Source organism: Herpailurus yagouaroundi, unplaced genomic scaffold, assembly GCF_014898765.1.
Source record: "Herpailurus yagouaroundi ecotype Mexico unplaced genomic scaffold, PumYag 124501, whole genome shotgun sequence".
NCBI classification, from domain to species: domain Eukaryota; kingdom Metazoa; phylum Chordata; class Mammalia; order Carnivora; family Felidae; genus Herpailurus; species Herpailurus yagouaroundi.
The window spans coordinates 1-7,073 of record NW_024422006.1 but is presented as its reverse complement, the minus strand read 5'-3'; the positions used below and the strand labels follow the sequence as shown (position 1 = coordinate 7,073).

The following is a 7,073-nucleotide window of genomic DNA, read 5'->3' as shown; positions in this document are numbered from 1 at the left end:
ACACACACACACACACACACACACACACACACACACACACACACAGGTTGTCCCAGTAGCCTGGGATAAAGGACTGCCAAAATGACACTTTCTATGTGAAGATTTTTTCTGGATTTTACACAGTACAGTATCCGCATTCTAGTTGGATCCCTGGTAAAGTATTCTAAAGTGGGAGTATAGTTAAGTTTTGCTGTCTACTCTGTACTTGATCATTTTGATTGACCATACATACTTGTCCTTACTTGCCATAACAGCTCCTTATAGTGTATGTTTTTGTTCCTATTTTACAGGAGAAAATTTAGACTGAGAAATGTTAAGTCATTTTTCTGAGTGTACACAGCCATAGTGGCAAAGCCAAAACTCCGATCCAGGGCTGTCTGGTTATTTCCAGCTGGTCAGGCTGTCTGGTTGTATTTTTTGTGGAGAATTTAGAAATAGTACAGTGAAGGAAGGCAACAGACACAATTGGATTTCAGATAAACTGATCCAATAAAAAAAAGTCTAAATATGTGAGGCACATTTAGCTAAAGAGAAAAAGAGTCCGAGGGAAGTTTTGTGACTGTCATCATCCATCTTCAGTGAGAACAGGTGTATAGATTTTCTGTTTCCAGTGATGACAGAAAAAGGGAATGTGTTTAAATTGCAGTACAGATTAGGGTGCAGTGTTAAAAGAATGGTTAAAAAATGTTTACACATTCAATAGAGATCAAAATTTGAAATTAATTTCTAGGCCACTCAAGACAAAAAAGGGAACACTTGAAATACTGACATAATTAAAGTAATAATTCATCTTGAATTTTCAAAACAAGTATGCCAGTTTATATACATGGACACCAAACTTAAAATTTATTACATATAACTAATATATAAAATAATATTGTAGAATCCTCATGTCTAATAGTTTTTAAGAAAAAAAATAATAAACTGTCAACTTTTGGGGATGTTTTAAATTTATGCTCTCTAGTTCAAAAGTTGTATCAAATGAGCTCCTGAGAAGTTCTTCTAATTCTTTGATTCAATTTTCAACAGATCATATTTTATTTAAACAATGCTATTCTTTTATTAATGATATTTACTGTTTCCAGCTCTGTATTTCCAACAGATTTCTTGAAGATAATGTGTGCTACTTGTTTCTTTTCTTTTCCTCTTTTTCTTCTTGCCCCAACCCCCACCAAAAAACAACAAGCTTCTGTATTTGTCTTAGTGAACTCAACCAGGCAATTTGAGTACATGTGTGTAATAAGTTCTGTGTGTTGAGCTTATTATTTGGGGGCTCTTTATCTGGAAGGTGACTCTCCTAGTGTCCACCTGGTAATCATGGATGCTAAGATCCATGGATATAGAGAGCCACAGAGGGGCATGGGGGTTACAGCACATTTGTGAGCAGAAGTAGTGAAAAATTATGGCTTGCCAATATTTTGAGCCACTCAGTCATTTTTGGACCTTCCTGTAGGCTATGATTAAGGGTTGGCTTCCAACCTATTCATCCATAAATGCTATTATTTGGGGAAATGTTTGAAATACTGTGATTAAAACTTGTCCTTCTTGACATTCACATAAAGGTACATGCATGTGACGTCTTCATTTTTTTTTTTTTTTTTTTGGTCAATTTAAATGCAATATCTTAGTCCCTTAAAATCATATGGTGGCTTATTACCATCTTTAGATTCACCTTAAAGGAATTTTCAATGTATGTAGTAGTCTGTATGTTAAGGTTTATTTTTTCTTTATTTTCTTTGATCTCTAGTTCTTACCCCCCTCCCCCCATCTTTCTGCTAAAGGCCATCTCTGGTAGTTTCAGTTAAGGGATGGATTTTATCTTTTCGGTCTAAACATAGATTTGGATTCAATATAATGATTTCTTTCAAAAAAGTAAGGTGGTAATCCTGTGAAAATCTGTTATAGTTTTGGCTTAGGTGACCTGTTGTTGTTTTTTTAACATTTATTCATTTTTGAGAGACAGAGCTCAAGTGGGGGAGGGACAGAGAGAGGGAGACACAGAATCGAAGCAGGCTCCAGGCCCTGAGCTGTCAGCACAGAGCCTGACATGGGGCTCAGACCCACAAACCAAGAGATCATGGCCTGAGCCAAAGTCGGACACTTAACTGACTGAACCACCCAGGTGCCCCATGGTGACCTGTTTTCTTAAACAGCCCCATGAATACCTCCCTAGTACCTTCCTTTTGATTTTTATTTTCTCAGTTTTGCTAAACTTTCAAATGTATTTGGAACGAGCAAATTGAAATGAAACTTTAACTATAAAATAGTTTTGCTAGAGTATTAGAGTAAGAGGCAGGGGTTTATTTTCAACTGTACATACAGGGCTCCTTGATCATGAATGTTAGTCTTCTACCTGTCTTGGAAAGAAAGATGAGTCCTCATTTTCTTGAACATGGAATCAGAAAGCATAAATGAAACAAGAATTGTAAGCCCATGTTATAGTCCAGGAAGTTTCCTATGCTAGATTTAATGTTTCATATTGAGATTATTTTCCTTATACATGTAACAAACCCATAGATATTTGATGATTGGGAATCCAGTTTATGTAAGCTTTACACTTGTTTTCATTTGTAGTGATATCTATTTGGTGTGGTTCTAATTTTAATTAACTCCATTGACTCAGAAGAGAGGAAAACAAATGTGAGGAAGACTGTGTAGAATTTGAAAAGTTAGCAAGTAAAAATGATTATATCAAAGTATTTTCTCCTTAGACAATGTGAATGATATTATGATAGATTTGATCAGTACTGGGAGGTAAAGAAGGGCTGTATTGTAAAAACTTTCTAAAAACTGTTACAAATTTCTTTCACAGTCTGACTGCCCATACTCAGAAAAAGTTCCAAGTATTAAAATCCCAATGGACATCATGGAACAGCAACCTTTCCTAAGAGATAGCAAACCTTCCGACAGTGAGTAGAACTAACCTCTTTCATGACTGCTCAAATATGATTTGTACTTGCAGAGAAAAATCTTTAGAATTATCATTTAATTTCCCCTCTATTTTCTTCCTGTTTCTCTATTTGAAGATTTATACTTCATTATTATAAAACTCCATTTTTTACATCCTGGAGCTTCACTCTTCTTTCTTTTATCCATAACCTTCTAAGTTTTTGTTTGGTAGTCTTTTCTCTGACCCAAGTTCCCACCAGTTTCTTTCAATTGCTAAACTTGTAACCATGTTTTTAATTGATTTTTCTTTTTTTTCTGCTGGTATTTAGAATTGCAGCTTATAGTAGTACATCACTGTCTATTACCGTTTTGTCTTCCTTAGGCTTTATTTAGCCAATGACCAAATGAGCTCAAGAGAGAAATTGCATCATAGGTCTCTAAATGATCAGTAAATCAGTTGTCCGTATTGAGAATTTGGAGTAATTGTTATTTTCAATTAAATTAGCAATCATAAAATATTAACAAAACTTTTTAGGTATTACTTACAAGATATAGTACATTTTCTTCCTAATTTCTTTATTCCTTTCCTGCTATTTTAAAAACACCTTTTTAAGTGGACTGGTTTTTCAGGGGTAATAGCCTGGTGACTAAGGTGGAACGGTTTCTGACATACCATCTTTTCTTTTGTAATTGAGTTAACAGGCCACTTGAAGAAAGGGGAAAACCTCCGAAGTAACACTAGTGAATAGCTCAAGCTTTTCCAATATCAAGTAGCAGTTGCTTCCAAACTACTTTCCCTCTGGGTTCTCATTTGAAGAAAATGTATTCTTTCAGATCCAGATGTACTTCAAAGTTTACTGATCTGTTATGAGAAAAAAAGACAGTTGAGACACTTTGACTTCTGTTTGACAATGCCACTTCCACTTCAGGAAGAGGTTGCCAAGAAAAGTGTGAAATGAATGACTGTTTATGAAAATTGGGCATATTAGTTTCCTGTCGCTGTGTAACAAATTACCAAAACATTCAGCAGCTTAAAACAACAAATATATATTTTCTTCTATAGTTCCGGATGTTCAGGAATTTAGGAACAGCTGATTTAGGTGGTTCTGGCTCTAGCTACTCGTGAGACAGCAGACAAGCCTTTGGCGGGGGCTAAGCTTGAAGACAATGGGAACTGGGATCTGCTTCCATGTTCATGCGCAAGGCCATTGGCAGGAGGTTTCAGTTCCCTGGACCATGGGCATCTCCCCGTAATATAGGTTCCCCCAAGCCCAGTGAGAACAGAGAGAGAAACCAAGGCAGAAGCAGCAGTCTTTTATAACTGAATCTCAGAAGTGACATGCCATCACTTCTGCCATGTTCTAAGGGTCACACGCCAACCAACCCTGGTACAACATGGAAAGGAATGACACAAGGACATGAATGCCAGGAGGCACCAGGAAGGCTGGGAGGCCATCTTGGAGGCTGGCTGCCACACTGGGTTTTAAGAACAATTAAAGCAGTCTCAGCTCTGATGCCCAGTCTGTAACCCATGACATGTAACGAGGCTAATTTCTTCTCAGTCCCATTAGCAGGATTTAGTTAATATTTCTTTTTTCAATTCAAGCTTCTCAAACTATATTCTGGCTTCATTTTTCATTTTATTAATGCATTCATAGCAAAACAAAACTGTGTAAGGGACACGGCACGTATGTCTTCTGTTGGCATCATGACCTAGGATAGCCCTTCTAAGTACAGTTTAAAGGCTGCTGCAAAAAAATAAAAAATAAATAAAAAACACCACCAGCTAGAATTGGAGGCTCATGAAGAAAGTTGTATGGCAAAATGGTTCTTTTAGTGGTAGCTGTTATTCATTCTCTCAGAAATCCATTAGAAAGGTGCATGGAACAATTGATATGAATTAGAAATTTACTTAAGCAAAATATCTCTGATCATTCTAACTGAAATCTTTTCTAATGCCATATTAGTCTTTTATAATTCATGAAAGAACAAAATTGTTAGTAGAGGTGCAGGAAAATTAAGTTCCTCAAAATCTTCTTCTCCCCCCATGAATAACAGCAGGGCAAAACTGGGTGCCGAAGAAGAAAGGAAATCCAAGGGCAAAACTTAAGACATTAAGTAGATCCTCTACAAATGTTTGGCCTCCTACCCCCTCACCGAAAAGAACAGCGGTCCATCCCATTGTATTCACCCAGAGGAAATGAAGCTAACAGATTTTTATCTTCATCACATTAGTTAGATTCTTAGGTCAATACGATGTCTATTGAAATTGTCTAAGTATGCCTTTCTCTTTCCCATTGTAATGCATCAATTTTTATGACAATTTTTATTTTTACTCAAATTTTATATGTTCCCTAAGTCTGCTGTTTATGATTTAAAGAATTTTTTTTTTCCCAGGAGAAAGATCACCAACATTCCTTGAACGCCACACATCATGCTGATAAAATTCCTTTCCTTCAGTCACTCGGTATGCCAAGGTAAAGGACAACTCGGTATTTTACATTGTTCTATGGGATGATTGCCCCTCAGAAGTGTAGCCCATGGTGGATTATTGGCAGAATACCTTGTTTCCTGTCCTGTCTACAAGTTATCTGAAATCACTTACCCAATCCCCGAACCTCTCCCCAGCTTTTATGTAGAAAGTGTTCTACGAGGCCTACTATACTGCGAAGTAATGGAACTTTCATTGTCATTAAGGTAAAGCCCAGGACTCACATTCGCTTTTATTGCTTCCGCATCATCTCTGTTTGAAGGGTAACTGCTGGCAGCTCTCCAGTAGTTTTCTTCCCTAATCTTAACACGGCTGCAGAGACCTCAGACCCTCCTTGATTTTCCGAAAAGCAAAACTCATGAATATTTTCTTCATGTAAGTCTGTTTGTCCCTTTAATTTCTCACGGTATCACCTGCATGGCCGTCCTTCTTCTTGATTTTTGTGTGTGTGTTTTTTTTGAAACCTAGGTATGAAATTTTTAAGAAATTTTTTACTTGAATTTCTTGACTCTTCTGGTACCTTCCTCCCATTTAAGAATGTTTGTGTTTAATACAGAAAGAGCAGATAAGTATTTTAAAGAGAACAAAGGACAGACCCATCCAGCTTCTGCACAGTGCAGAAGTATATTTGACACATGATAAAGGAAATCTGATTTACTTACTATTTCCTTTCTTTTCTTTTTTCTCCAGTCCTCCTAGAACTCCAGTAAAAGTTGTGCCTCAAATTAGGATAGAACTTGAGCCTGAAGACAATGATTATTTCTGGAGGAGCAAGGGAACAGAAACTACATTGTAACCTGTTTGTCTTTCTTTAAAATTGACAGTTTTTGTTGTTAATGTTCTGGGGTTTTGTCTGGTTGTTTATTTTTTAATTTTTGTTTTGTTTTGGGTTTTGGTCATTGGCCAAATAATATAGTGCTCACTCTGCTTCTCTCTTGCATAGGTAAAATCAAGACCATACTGCACTGTTCCTTAAAAACATCTGAAGAATCCCCTTTTCTTTTCACACTTTCAGATGTGTCCTCTGACAACCAAATTCCTCTGTCACTGAAGACACACACAGACCCTGTCCTTTTCCTTTATTAAGCAGAGGGCAAAAGTATTAAGGATTTTGTAACACCTTTTTAACGTATTGAAGGAACTTACAACTAGCTTTGGAGCTGTGCTTACTGGCTTGTCTGTCTGCCTGGTAGAATAAACCTTGACCTCCAGGCAGAGTCCCTTCTTGCTTCTAGAGCTTTCCAGGACTGGAAAAAGTGCTGCAATGCGAACTTGCTCTTGCTTGTAAGCCCTAATCTTAGAGTTATCAAAAGAAGAAAAACTAAAGGTACTTAACTCCCTGTAGAGAAACTGTTGCCATCATTGTAGCAAGTGCTGGAATATCCCTTTTTCCTATGCAACTTTTTTTAACCCTTTAATGAACTTATCTGTTGAGTACATTGAAGAATATTTTTCTTCGTAGATTTTGTTGTTTAAATTATGGGGCCTAACCTGCAACTTATTTTTTGTCAATTTTTTAAACTTTTTTTTAATTACTGTAAAGAAAATGAATTTTTTCCTGCAGCAGGAAACATAGTTTTGAGTAGTTCTACCTCTTATTTGTAGCTGCCAGGCTTTCTGTAAAAATTGTATTGTATATAATGTGATTTTTACACACACACACACACACACACACACACACACACACACACAC

The 7,073-nt window shown here is 36.6% G+C and overlaps 1 long non-coding RNA gene across 1 annotated transcript; it reads left to right on the top strand.

The window, feature by feature from the left end:
• The first annotated feature begins 2,782 nt into the window (after nucleotides 1-2,782).
• Nucleotides 2,783-7,073, top strand: LOC121026525 (uncharacterized). The gene is made up of 3 exons (XR_005788378.1): nucleotides 2,783-2,909; nucleotides 5,287-5,366; nucleotides 6,071-7,073. It is a non-coding gene; the product is annotated as an uncharacterized LOC121026525 (long non-coding RNA).